Raw genomic sequence first — 15,305 nt, forward strand, 5'->3', positions numbered from 1 at the left:
ATCTTGGCATACTCATGTCTCTTGCAGAAGGAACTCAGAGTGAATGGGAAATTGGCTTCCATATTTGCTGTTGCCAATCAGGGATGTTAAGTCTCATGGGGCGGGACAGATAACAGCTTGATAGAGTGCAACCCCCCCTTGCTTTGGAGGAACTTGTCACATTTCTGGTTTAAAGCAAGCTCCTAGGACAGAAATGGTGACCATGAGGACACATTAGAAGTCATCTCCACTCCATGACTACTCTTTTTGGCACACTTACCTGCAAGTGCTGAGCATGTGTGTAAGGTAAAGGTTAGTGTGTGTGTATGTGGTATTTCTTTATTATTTTTTTGCATGAGCTTGCACATGAGCTTGCACATAAGTTTCCTCACAATATAAAATGGAGCTACAAGTGGGGAGGCATGAAGAGTTGTTTAGTAAATTTAAAAAATGGCTATTGGGCTATAGTTGTTTATTATTAACCCCAAGAGTATTGCAGTGGTATCATCTAACACACTATCACAAATAATGAGAATAATGAGACACAGACACCAGTTAGATTTACAATTGCCTTATTTATCTTGGGCTGGGAAACTTTTTTGTTTTTGTTTTTGTTTTCTTACAATATCTCAACATCCTCACCATCCATCTCCCAGCTCCATCCAATGTATCCACTACAATCTTCCTCATTTTGTCTCCTCATCCATCCATAATCTCATGGCACTTGCTTTTAGTCTTCATCTGGGCCTTTCAATATCATTATTGGAGTTCTTTCTTTTGGCCCACATGGTTTCTTCTCCACACTAACCCATCCTGGTGTCCTTCTTCCTTCTTCTACCCATCTGTCTGTCTCCAGTGATTCTCTCTGAAGCCCAGGAACTTTAGCCACAAGGATGGCTATTTTTGTAAACCTTCCTAAAAATTATACCTGATTGATTCATTAAACGGCCTATACCTGGTCAGGGCAGAATGGGGTAGGAGTGGCTAAAGTTCTAATTCTGCGACCCTTTAATGCAGTTCCTCATGTTGTACTGACCTCCAACCATAAAATTAACTTTGCTGCTACTTTATAACTCTATGTTACCTACTGTTATGAATCAAAATGTAAATATCTGTGTTTTCTCATGGTCTTAGGGGAGTCCTGTCAAAAGATCATTTGACTCTCCAGACCCCCCAGGAGTTGAGACCCACAGATTAAGAACCCCAGTTATAAGTAACTGTGGATTGAAGATAATTGTTAGAAAATATTTTACTTCAATAAAATTGTATTGTTTCTTTATGCAGCAGTAGTTATGTAAATAAGGTTTCCAATCCAGCCTGCTTAAGAATTGGCCTTTGAAACATTTTATATCTCAATTTTTTTCTTCCCATAACTACTTTAAATAATTTCCCCCATAATCAGTGACAGTGCTTCACTGTGATGTGACAGATATGGAACTTTATTTGTTTATTTATTATTTTTACTTTTATTATTTATTTATTTATTTTTAACTATTTATTTTCGAGACAGGGTTTCTCTGTGCAGCCGTGCATTTCCAGGACTCATTCTGTAGAGCAGGCTGGCCTTGAGCTTACAAAGATCCGCCTGCCTCTGCCTCTCTGAGTGCTCGGATTATAGGTGTGCTCTATCATGCCCTGCAGATCTAGAACTTAATTTTTAAAATTAATTTATTTTTTAATTACAAATTATTCATTTTGAATCCCAGCTGTAGACCCCTCCCTCATCCCCTCCCAACCCCACCATTCTTCCCTTTTCTCCTCTCATGTCCCTCCCCAAATCCACTGATAGGGCAGGTCCTCCTCCCCTTCCCTATGACCCTAGCCTATTGTGTCTAGTCAGGATTGGCTGCATTATCACTATTATTACCACTGTGGTCTGGTAAGGCTGCTCCCCACCCAGGGGGAGGTAATCAAAGAGCCAGCCACTGAGTTCATGTCAGAGACAGTCCCTCTTCCCATTACTATGTAACCCACTTGGACACTGAGCTGCCATGGGCTATATCTCTGCAGGGGTTCTAGGTTATCTCCATGCATGTTCCTTGGTTGGAGTATCAGTCTCAGAAGACACTCCTGTGCCCAGATTCTTTTGGTTCTGTTGCTCTCCTTGTGGATCTCCTGTCCCCTCCACGTCTTTCATCTCCTGTTTCTTTCATAATATTCTCTGCACTCTGCCCAAAGTTTGGCTATGAGTCTCGGCATCTGCTTTAATACCCTGCTGGGTAGAGTATTTCAGAGGCCCTCTGCTGTAGGCTCCTGTCCTGTTCCCTGTTTTCCCCCTCTTCTGATGTCCATCCTGTTGGCCTTTCTGAATGAGGATTGATCATCTTACCCTGGGTCCTCTTTCTTGCTTAGCTTATTTAGGTGTACAGATTTTAGTATGTTTATCTTATATTATATTTCTAATATCCACTTATAAGTAAATATATACCATGTTTGTCTTTCTGCTTCTGGGACAGCTCACTCAGAATGATCTTTTCTAGTTCCCACCATTTGCCTGCAAATTTCATGATTTCCTTGTTTTTAATTTCTCAGTAGTATTCCATTATGTAATTGTACCACAATGTCTGCAACCATTCCTCTGTTGAGGGACATCTGGGTTATTTCCAGATAGTGGCTATTACAAATAAATCTGCTACAAACATGATTGCCGTATAACGGAAAAAAAAAAGATAACATGTTCAACAAATGGTGCTGGTCTAACTGGATGTCTATATGTAGAAAGATGCAAATAGATCCATATTTATTACCCTGCATAAAACTAAAGTCCAAGTGGATCAAAGACCTCAACATAAAACCAGACACACTAATCCTATTAGAAGAAAAAGTGGGGAAGAGCCTTGAATCATTGGCACAGGAGACAACTTCCTGAACAGAACACCAACAGCACAGGCTTTAAGAGCAACAATAAATAAATGGGACCTCATGAAACTGGAAACCTTTTGTAAAGCAAAGGACACTCATCAGAACAAAACGACTGTCTACAGGTTGGGAAAGGATATTCACCAAACCTATATGTGATAGAGGGCTAATATCCAGAATAATAAAGAGCCTAAACAAGCAATAAATCAAGTAATCCAATTAAAAAATGGAGTACAGAGCTAAACAGAGAATTCTCAATAGAGGAATATCAATGGCCGAAAAACACTTAAAGAAATGCTCAACGTCTTTAGTCATCAGGGAAATGCAAATCAAAATGACCCTGAGATTTCACCTTACACCCATCAGAATGGCTAGGATCAAAAACTTAAGTGACAATACATGCTGGAGAGATTTTGGAGAAAGGGGAACCCTTTTCCACTGCTGGTGGGAATGTAAACTTGTACAAACAATCTGGAAAACAATCTGGCGCTTTCTCAATTAAGAATAGTGCTTCCTCAAGATCAAGCTATACCACTCCTAGGCATATATCTAAAATATGCTCAAGTACACAACAAGGACATTTGCTCAACCATGTTTGTAGCAGTTGTATTTGTAATAGCCAAAAGCTGGAAACAACAGAGATGTCCCTCAGTGGAGGAATGGATACAGAAATTGTGGTACATCTACACAATGGAATATTACTCAGCAATAAAAAACAAGGAAATCATGAAATTTGCAGGTTGATGGTAGGAACTGGCAAAGGTCATCCTGAGTGAGGTAATGCAGAAGCAGAAAGACACACACGGTATATACTCACTCATAAGTGGATATTAGACATATAATATAGGATAAACATACTAAAATCTGTACACCTAAAGAAACTGTCTAAGATGCTCAATCCCCATTCAGAAAGGCAAAGCAGATAGACATCAGAACAGCGAAATAAGAGGGAACGAGTTAGGAGCCTGCCACAGAGGGCCTCTGAAAGGCTCTACCCCTCAGGGTATCAAAGTAGATGCTGAGACTTATGGCCAACCTTTGAGCAGAGTGCAGGGAATCTTATGAAAGAAGTGGGAAATAGTAAGACATGGAGAGGACAGAAGCGCCACAAGGAGAGCAACAGAACCAAAACATCTCTCCACAGGGGTCTTTTCTGAGACTGATACTCCAACCAAGGACCATGCATGGAGATAACCTAGGACCCCTGCACAGATGGAGCCCATGGCAGCTCAGTGTCCAAGTGGGTTCCATAGTAATGGGAACAGGGACTGTCTCTGACATGAACTCAGAGGCTGGCTCTTTGATCACCTCCCATTGAGGGGGGAGAATCCTTACCAGGACATAGAGGAAGACAATGCGGACACTCCTGATGAGACCTCATAGACTAGAAGGAAGGGGAGGAAACCCTCCCCTACAATTGGACTGGGGGAGGGGCATGGGTGGAGAAAGGGAAGGGAGGGTGTGATTGGGGGGGAAGAGCGAGGGAGCTACAAGGGGGATACAAAGTGAATAAACTGTAATTAATAAAAATAAAAATTAAAAAAAGCAGCAAATAAAAGAAAAAGTGGGGAAGAGCCTTGAACTCATTGGCACAGGAGACAACTTCCTGAACAGAACACCAACAGCACAGGCTCTAAGATTAAGAATCAAAAAATGGGACCTCATGAAACTGAAAAGCTTCTGTAAAGCAAAGGACACTGTCATCAGAACAAAATGACAGCTTACAGACTGGGAAAGGATCTTCACTAACCTCATCTTAGAGGGCTAATATCCAGATTATATAAAGAGCTTAAGAAGTTAAAAAACAACAAATCAAGTAACCCAATTAAAAAATGGGGTATAGAGCTAAACTGAGAATTCTCAATAGTGGATTATTGAATGGCAGAGAAATGCTTAAAGAAATGCTCAAAGTTCTTAGTCCTCAGAGAAAGGTAAATCAAAACAACCCTGAAAATTCACCTTGTACCTATGAAAATGGCTAAGATAAAAAACTCAAATGACTACCGATTTTTTTGAGTTAATTTTGTATCTAGCCACTTTGCTGAAGGTGTTATTCAGCTGTAGGAGTTCCCTGGTAGAATTTTTGGCTTCACTCAAGTATACTATCATATCATCTGCAAATAGTGATACTTTGACTTCTTCCTTTCCAATTTGTATCCTCTTGATCTCCTTCAATTGTCTTATTGCTCTAGCAAGGACTTCAAGAACAATATTGAAGAGATATGGAGAGAGTGGGCAGCCTTGTCTTGTCCCTGATTTCAGTGGGATTGATTTAAATTTCTCTCCATTGAGTTTGATATTGGCTATAGGCTTGCTGTATATCGCCTTTACTATGTTTAGGTATGTGCCTTGTATCCCTGATCTCTCCAATACTTTAAACATGAATGGGTGTTCGATTTTGTCAAATGCTTTTTCAGCATCTAAGGAGATGAACATGTGTTTTTTCTCCTTCAGTTTGTTTATATGGTGGATCACATTGATGGATTTCCATATATTGAACCACCCCTGCATACCTGGGATGAAACCTACTTGGTCATGGTGGATGATATCTTTGATCTGTTCTTGGATTCAATTTGCAAGTATTTTGTTGAGTATTTTTGCATCAATGTTCATGAGGGAGATTGGCCTGAAATTCTCTTTCTTTGTTAAGTCTTTGTGAGGTTTAGGTACCAAGGTGACTGTGGCTTCATTGAATTAGTTTGGTAGTGTTCCTTCTGTTTCTATTTTGTAGAATAGTTTGAGGAGTATTAGTGTTAGCTCCTCTTTGAAGGTCTGGTAGAATTCTGTCCTGAAACCATCTGGCCCTGGGCTTTTTTTGCATGGTAGACTTTGGATGACAGCTTCTATTTCCTTAGGGGATATAGGACTATTTAATTGATTTACCTGGTCATGATTCAGGTTTGGCATGTGGAATCGGTCAAGAAAATTGTCCATTTCATTTAGATTTTCAAATTTTGTGGCATATAGGCTTTTAAAGTAAGTCCTAATTATTGTTTGGATTTCTTCAGTGTCTGTGGTTATATCCCCCTTTTCGTTTTTGATTTTGCTGATATGGATAGTGTCTCTCTGCCTTTTAGTTAGCTTGGCTGAGGCTTTGTCTATCTTGTTGATTTTCTCAAAGAACCAGCTCTTGGTTTCATGGATTCTTTGAATTGTTTTATTTGTTTCTGATTTATTGATTTCAGCCCTGAGTTTGATTATTTCCAGCTGTCTACTCCTCTTTCATGTGTCTGCTTCTTTTTTTTTTCCCTAGGGCTTTTAAGTGAGCCATTAAGTTGTTTGCATGAGATGTTTCGAATTTCTTCTTGAGGGCACTTAGTGCTATGAACAAGTACACAATAAGAACATTTGCTCAACCACATTTGTAGCACCCTTATTTGTAATAGCCAGAGGCTGGAAACAGCCCAGATAACCCTCAGTGGAGGAATGGATACAGAAATTGTGGTACATCTACACAATGGAATATTACTCAGCAATAAAAAACAAGGAAATCATGAAATTTGCAGGTAACTGGTGGGATCTGGAAAAGATCATCCTGAGTGAGCTGTCCCAGAAGCAGAAAGATGCACATGGTATATACTCACTCATATACACATATAATATAGGATAAACCTACTAAAATCTGTACACCTGAAGAAACTAATCAAGAGGGAGGACTTTTGTTAAAATATCCAATTCCTATCCCGAAAGGCAAAGAGGCTGGACATCAGAAGTAGAAAAGAGGAAACAAGTCAGGAGCCTGACACAGAGGACCTCTGAAAGGCTGCAGACTATCAATGCAAATGCTGAGACTTATGGGCAACCTTTGGGCAGAGTGCAGGGAATCTTAGGAAAGAAGTGGGAAACAGTAAGATCTGGAGAGGACAGGAACGCCACAAGAAGAACAACATAACCAAAAATTCTGAGCACAGGGGTCTTTCCTGAGACTCATACTCCAACCAAGGACTATGCATGGGGATAACCTAAGACCCCTGCACAGATGTAGCCCATGGCAGTTCAGTCTCCAAGTGGGTCCCATTGTAATAGGAACAAGGACTGTCTCTGACATGAACTGATTGGCATGCTCTTCCCCTGAGGGGGAAGCAGCATTACCAGGCCACAGAGGAAGACAATGCAGCCACTCCTGATGAGACCTAATTGACTAGGATCAGAAGGAAGGAAAAGAAGACCTCCCCTATCAGTGGACTTGGGGAGGGCTATGCATGCAGAGGGTGGAGGAAGGGAGGGATTGGGATTGGAGGAGGGAGGGAACCACGGGGGGGGGATACAAAGTGAATAAAGTGTATTAATAAAGAATTTTTAAAAATAGGAAAAAACAAAACTCAAATGACAATGCATGCTGGAGAGGTTGTGGAGAACGGGGAACCCTCCTCCATTGCTGGTGGGAATGTACAACCACTTTGGAAATAAATCTGGCACTTTCTCAGACAATTAGGAATAGTGCTACCTCAAGATCTAGCTATACCACTCCTAGGCATATATGTAAAATGTGCTCAAGTATACATGTTCTAGAACTTTAAACCCATGGGATCTTGTTCTTTTGTGTCTCTCTGCAGTACTATAAATATTCCACAAGATGGCAGGATAAAACCGTTTTGTATTGGAACACTTCAGGCTTAGAGTACAAATTTGGTTAAGCTGCCAAGATGTGGCTGTATTTGCAGATAATATTTGTTGAAATAAATAGCAGCATTTTTGAAGTTTTAGAGGTGCCTTAACAGGAATTACTTCATGATTTCACTGTTTTCCTTTACATTCTTCAATTTACATATTTTTCTTCAGCTATCGTTTTTGTCAATTTAAAATATGCTTCATATATCTTTAACATACAACAATCAAAGAGTGAATTTCTGGCAATTTTATCATTTACAAATACGGCGTGTGGTGGACAGATGCATTTCTAGTAATGCTAATGAATTCAAGGCACAGCGGTGGGACTCTATCTACGTATTCAAGCTTATTTTGGCATTTGAACTATCACACAAATACTCAAATGTCTTTGCTGTACATTATGTGATGCCTGTTGTTAATGCTGGGAGCCAGATATGGAAGGCCACAGATTATGACTTATCCATCAGAGTCATTCATATGGAATTGTTGGCTTTCAGGAGGTGTCCCTAGTCACAGCCACACTCCAGGATTACAACAATACAACACATAAGAAGCACAGGAGAGGGACAGCCATTTCCGGTTTTTCTTCCATATGTTGGTAGCTTAGAATGTGAGTTCTCTGTCATGTGCTGCTGGGATATCAGGGCTCACTTGCTGGTTCCTGTTTAACCCCCTTTAGGGGCTTTTTGTTTTGTTTTGCTTTGGGGAATGAACCATATTTATTTAGAAGCTGCCATCATTATCTGTCGTTCTTGTCCAATGGTCACAAAGGGCTTGCTTGTGACTTAACTCACTTTACGTTAAATGGTGGGAAGGGCAGTTTGAGTCAGAGATTTGCAGAGCTTGGCTCGTCCTGGCTTGTCTTGCTCTTCACAGAAGCTTGTGGAGGTGATTATTCTTACTAAAGCATTAAATAGTACATATTAAAAACACCATTAGGGGCAGTATGTTTTTCTCAGTCGTGAAAGGAACTTAAGGCCAGTTGTGAAGACAAAGAACTTTGTCTCAGATTCTATTGCACTAGTCCAGTTTTAGTTGTTAATAGCAGAACACCAGAGACCACGTGTGTTATAAAAGAGAGAGATAAACTACAGTTGATGTCTATGGGTGGTTCATGACCTTCTTGTTGACAGAGTCCCAAGAGCATCATATGACAAAGAGAGCAATTGTATAAAAGAGCTTTCCAAACAGAATCTAAGACAGACCCACTCTCAACAAAAGCCATTAGTCCATTCATGAGGGCAGAACCCTAATCACCTCTCACATTCCCACTCAGTCCCACCTCTCGTTACTGTTAGTGGGCATTTAATTTTAATGTGAGTCCTCTGGGGGTACAAACTGTACTTAAACAATAGTTCTCAGCAATGATGGACATCTTCAGAAACTTTTTGCTCCTGAAATAGAGATGTTAGAAGACCAGGGTACTTGCTTTATATTCTTTATGATTTTATGTTTTAAAATGATTTTTTCTTTTTCATATTTTTTATTTTATGTGTATGAGTGTTTTGTCTGCATGTATGTATGTATACCACATGTGTGTCTTGTGACTGTAGAGGGCAAAAGATGGCATCAGCTCCCCTATAACTGTAGTTATAGATGGTTGTGAGCGTCCATGTGGGTGCTGGGACTCAACACAGCTCCTCTGCAATGGCAACCAGTGCTCTTAGCCTCTGAGCCATCTCTGCAGTCCTATGATGTTATTTTTAAGTAGTAAAATTGTTTCTTCTTTTCTCCAAGATGGCAGCTGCTATGTATCTTGTGTACTTGTCCTGTTGTTTGGTACAGACTCTCAGCATGTGAGATTGACAGTTGATTGTTTCTGGATCTGTTACAAATTTCTGGCTATCTGAAAGATGCACACTTGATAAAGCAGAATTAATGTTGTTTGAAATGACACCAGTTTCTGAAAAGATAGTGACTGAAACCTGAAGGCTTTTCTCTAAACAATTTAAAAGTTGTTCTTTTAAACACAATTTTATTGAAATTTAAATATAGCATATTGACTTTAATATGAAAGGTAAATTTTGACTCCTTAGGCCTATAAATATATTACTATTGAACAACAAAATCCAATATAAAGCATCCTGGATTTTCAAATAAAACAAAATATTTAATATATTCTATTTGTATTTCTATTTTAAAATTAGAGAAATTTTTATGATTAATTCATAAGCCACCATAATTGCCACCTCAGGTCAGGAGCTGTGATTGACAGATGAATCATGCATGAACAGTTTCAATCTTCTACTGTAATGGTGTATTTAGATCGATGTCACTTTAGAATTTTCATGGTTGTCCACTGCCCTTCACTCTGGTGTCAGACTCTGCTTTGGCCTCCTCTGTTATAGCTTCTGATATTCTTGGCTTCTTGCATCAATCCCAAACAGCACAAGTGAACGGTTTTCAGTCGCTTTTTTTAAAAAAAGATTTTTCATTGTATGTATTCTCAACACGAATGTCAGTAACCTCCAAACAGACAATTAAAACAAATATCTCCACATATTCCCAAAATCTACAACAGCAGCCTCATTTCTCTACAGGAGACATGGGCTGTTGCAGTTTGCATTTTTTCCACAGCATTCACCTTTTCCGAGTTCTGATAATCTAACAATCACGAGTGCTACCTGTGTACTTCCTGTCTTTCAGCATCAATTCTCCTTTGTCTCCACGCTCCCTGTCCTTCTCAATTCCTTTGCTGATTCTTTCTTCACACCACCGTTTAGAAACAGCTGTTCTCCGGCCTCTGCTGTCCTATAGGGCCATCTTTTCACTTACTTGACCCATCTCAAAATTTCAGAATTAGGTGAAGTTACATGTGCCTTACAAATTTTTAAAGAGCTAACAATTGATGGTGTGTCAGTACCCTGATATCAAATAAGTAGTGGAAATCAATTTATTAGATTTGTCAAATAGAGCAAGGCTCAAGGAACTTCATTTAGTAATAGGTAGACGCTGGAACTTAGAAATGAGTGTGAACTTGCTCTCTTCCTGAGAGTTAATGCCTTCACTGTCCTTGTACTGTCTGCATTGCTGTTCTGAAATTCACATTACATGTAGATGTGCAAGCCAGCTGTGACAGAACTTAAATCTTCAGTTATGGTCACCTCCCCCTCCACTGTGTGCCCAGAGTGACATTAGAGAATCATCAATTACAGCACTTAAACTAGGACCCACATTTCAGTCAGCCCCACAGAGCAGGACAGTACATTCTGCTGCCACTGCTGGCACCCACATTAGCCTGTCCCTTTTCCAGCTGATAGCAGCTGAAGTCAAGCAAAGAACAGATAGTGACAAAGGCTGCAGGTTTATTCACGTCTTCACTGTCCAGCACATTTGGTAGCACAGCAATGGCTGCTTGCTCAGGTACTGCTCTCTGCCACAGTTGTTCTGCTTTGTCTTCTCTGGTGTCCGAGGGACGGCTGGCATTCCTCCAAGGGAAACTGCAGTGCCCTGAGGTGAATGAAATTATAAAGCACAGCCTTACGGGAGGCAAGGAAAACAGTGCAGATGATGCAACACCAATGAAATCTCATAGATGAATGAATGCCAGGCTTTTTTGTGCTTCCATATTGTTTGTATGGCATCATTTTCTGTTTTTGATGCTGTGTTTGGTAGTCATTAATGTGTCTAACATAAGAATGTACACTTTATGTCACTTTTGTATAACTTGTCTGGATTAAAGTCACATTGCTTAATAAAATGTAAGATATGCCATTTCCTAAAAAAACCATCAAAATAGATATATCTCCCACCAGCAAACAAACAAACAGAAAGAATTATTTTTGCCAGTTAAAAATCACCTTAGTTCCTGGTAAGCAAGTGTGGGCAAGATGTTTGAGAAACTGACACCAAACTCCATGTCATTTCATTCATATCCATACAACAGTGCTGGTTTCCTAGATCTGTTTATTGACTTTAAAATAAAAACAATTATTGTCTTCTAAACTAGTCTTTTAAAAAGATCAGTGTTTTAAGGGCTAAACTTGTGTCTCAAGTGTGTATTTTTAGGATACCAAGTTAGTTCCTCTCAACCACAACAACAACAAAAATCTTAAAAAAAATAATTTTCAGATGCCATTTACTTGATTTATTTTGATAGTTCTCAAAAATTTCAGATTTTTCAAAATAAATCATATTAAAATTTCTGAGAAAATTCATTTGAAGTATAACTTTAAGATTTTATTATTATTATGTTTTACAACTTAAAAACCTGCTCAATGATCACTTGCTCCTGATGATGTGGTCCTGCCAGGGCACGGAAGAAGAGGATCTAATCAGTCCTGAGGAGACTTAACGAGCTCTGGGCAGATGGCAAGAGTGAACTCCCCCTTTCAGTGGGCTAGGGGAAGGGGATAAGGGGAAGAGAGAGGGAGGGTGGGACTGGAGAAGTTGAGGGAGGGAGCTTCAATCAGGATATATAATGAAAAAATTGTGAAGAAAAAAAAATTTTAAAAATATAGAACTGTGCATACTAACACATCTTAACAAGGCCTTTTTTTAATTTAAAAGACATAAATGAAGAAATGAATTAGAAATATAAAAATGAAAAGAAATAAAGTGATAAAATATGAGAAAACACCTATTTAAGGTAAAAAAAATTGTTTGTATATTATTAAATTTATGGAAAAGCCCTTAAGATAGGTTTGTGGGCTTTTGCAAAGGAATTTGAATTTTCCATTTTATTAGATAAAACCAAGTTTAAGGATTGGACATTCCATAGTAAGGGGAACAGGGACTATTTCTGACAAGAACTCAATGGCAGGCTCTTTGACCTCCCAACCCCTCAAGGGAGGACCAGTCCTGCTAGGCCACAGAGGAGGCAGCCAGTCCTGAAGATATCTGATAAAACAGGGCCAGACAAAAGGGGAGGAGGTCCTCACCAATCCATGGACTTGGAAAGGGTCAGGGAGAAGCTGAGGGAAGGAGGTGGGATTGGGAGGGAATAAGGGAGCGGGATACAGCGGGATACAGAGTTAATAAAATGTAAATAATAATAATAATAATAATAATAATAATAATAATAACAACAACAACAACAACAACAAAAATAAAAACTCAAAGTATTATGCAAATCTATATGTAAAATGTCATTATAAGTCTGCTTTATATATTATAGGAAACCTTTCAAAAGCAATTAATTCTAAGATTTTAATAGAAAACATTGTTATATTAATAATAAGTTAAAATAAATTAATTATTAAAAAAAGGATTGGGCATTCATGTGAATACTTACAAAAACTACAAATGTGGATAAATCATAATTTTAAAATGTTTTCTTTTAAATCTCAAGTTAATGCTGTATGAAATTGTTATAGGATCTGACTTCAAAAATAAAAATTATGCCGAAGACATGTATATAGATTGTTTCTTCTACTTTCCTTGTAGAATTAACTTTGAACTTAGTGTCTTTGTTCTGAGTACAGGTCTGAGTGATAACTGCAGTGTCTAAACTGTGAAGGAAATCTTTATGATGTTCACTGTTCGCACTGATGTTCTGAATTCTTTCTTCATTCGGACGGGAGGCTATCTCTGCCAGGAGGATATTAACTTGAATATTTAAACTTTATGAGGTTTGAAGTGGAGGGTGACCAGCTGTCAGATAATTCATAGCAGGCACCGGGCTCTGGTTGAGATGAGGCAGCCTGTCCCAGCATGCTGCTGCCCTTGGTAGATTTATGTTCCAAAGAAGTGTGGCTACATGAACACAGACTTAAATGAAAGGGCAATCAGCCACCTGGCTATGGTTCATGAGTCACAGTGAGTTTCTCCTTCTCAGTCTATTATTTTTGATAATAATAATAAAAGTATATAGAAAGTACCTTCGAGTCAGTGAGAGCCAGAGTATGCTACCACTAAAACGCACTCTTGACCCAGCATCCCGTGGGAAGCTGCTGTGCCTGATTTGAAAGGACTGAGGTGTGATGTTGAGATTAGATTAGAAAAGGGAAGGGGCTGTTGGTTCACTCTCATCCCTGTATCATCTGTCTTTCTCTTGGAAGTCCTGCTCAACAAAAGTGCTTTGGGGTGCCAATATAGTTCATAAAGGGAAGACTATGATTTTTTTTGGAGAAAACTTGCTGGAACCCTGCCAGATCTGTTAACCTAAGCCACTATTATCAGCATATAGTTTTGCTTTGTGTTTTTATTATTTTAATTCAGTGCAATGAGGTTGAAAATAAAAGATATTATACTGTTCAGCTCTTTTTCCTTTGTAGTGAACGATCATTAGTTAGCTTTGGGGAAATTAGAGAAATTGACCTATACAGATGATTTCTACAGAGTTGCTCTTCATTGTTTTAATACAACATGAGGCAGGTTTTCAATTGTGGTACTCTGGCTTTACCCTAATATCATTTATATGTATTTCTACATTATGGATATTTTTACTTTAAAATAGAATACTTTTCTTTTTCAATAAGATATATTATTTAAGCGGCTTATCAAAACTGTACATTTCAAACCCCAAAACCAGATTCACACAACCAAACAGCCGGGAAATCACTGAAATTAAAGTGGCAGCTATGCTGAGGCAACATTAAAATGCTCTCAGGTGGAGTTAAGTCAGTTTATTCCAGTGAGTCCAGCAGTAGTTCTGCGCTGATTTGAGCATCTACAGTATTTTGGGGGTGGTGAATGCAAGGCCAATGGGAAGGTGGTTGTTTGCCCATGGTAGCCAAAGTTACAAGGTAAGAAGCAGAAGCAGAACAGGAAGAGGAAAAGGAGGAGAAGGAATAGGAAGAGTTTTAGAATACTTACATTCTATAAACATTGGTTAGATTCCTTACCTGCAAGCACACCATTCTAGAGCAGTTAAGAAATGCCTGTTCTGGATTCTCACCATTACAGATTCGAAGGAATCAGACAGTGACCATGCCACTCGCTACAGTAGGGAAGGGCCCCTTACAAGCTTTTAATTACCACTCACTTGGAGCAAATTCTGAGTAAATGAACTCAAATCATGTCGGCTCTCGGCAGTGCACTGGGGCTGAAGTAGGCAGAGAGTGTTCAAAGAAATATCAAATACTTGTGTTTTACTTTAGAAAATCACACTGTATCTTCATTACTATAATCCTTTGCAAACCTTCATCTCAAAACAGCTTGTGGAAAATGGAAAGTTAAATATCCTTTGTTTTAAGCTTTTCTTGCTATTTGTTTTGTGACCTTTTGAAATTTAAACTCATAAGTCAAAATGAAATAAAAGTATGATTCAATGCGTACGTGTGTGTGTGTGTGTGTGTGTGTGTGTGTGTGTGTGTGTGTGTGTGTTTTAAAAAATCTAGTTATGCCAAACCACACAGGGTGATAACACTCCCCCAAAGAGCCATAGATCATCTAATAAAACCTAGTCCCTGGCGTGAGATATACTCTTTTGAGTTGCTGGTTAGGTGGTTAGTCCAAGAGACTCTCCAATGAATATAGGTTTTACCTCCCAGAGCTTGGAAGTAAGAGCCTTTTGCAGGAGACCCACAGACTTTGGATACAAGACTTGGAGAGTTGTGGCAGGAACTGACCGGGAAGCCTCCTCCTGAGGACTAGCTCACATAGTATTGGAAGGTGCTATGCAACCTTCCCAGGAAGAAAATGAATCAGTATTTATTATATATCCAAATTGAAGCCCCCTCCCTCAACTCCTCCCATCCTACCCTCCCTCTCTCATCCCCCATGCCCTTCCCCTAGTCCATTGAAAGTGGAAGTTCTCTTCCTCTACCATCTGCCCGTAGTTCATCAAGTCTCTTGAATAAATTGTAAAAAAAAAAAAAAAAATCAAAATTAAAAAACAATACTTGTTGCACGTAAGCTTGGTGACCTGAAAAAAAATAATAAAAGCAATCAATAGCTCGTCCAATGGTAAAGCC

At 39.1% G+C, this 15,305-nt stretch overlaps 1 protein-coding gene across 3 annotated transcripts in view; it reads left to right on the forward strand.

Annotated features, from left to right (window-relative positions):
* The window catches only part of Ccser1 (coiled-coil serine rich protein 1), a 1,161,699-nt gene that overhangs the window by 46,127 nt on the left and 1,100,267 nt on the right, over positions 1-15,305 (forward strand). The window lies entirely within an intron of this gene.

This window comes from Psammomys obesus, unplaced genomic scaffold (genome assembly GCF_907164565.1).
Source record: "Psammomys obesus unplaced genomic scaffold, mPsaObe1.curated_primary_1811, whole genome shotgun sequence".
Classification (NCBI taxonomy): Eukaryota; Metazoa; Chordata; class Mammalia; order Rodentia; family Muridae; genus Psammomys; species Psammomys obesus.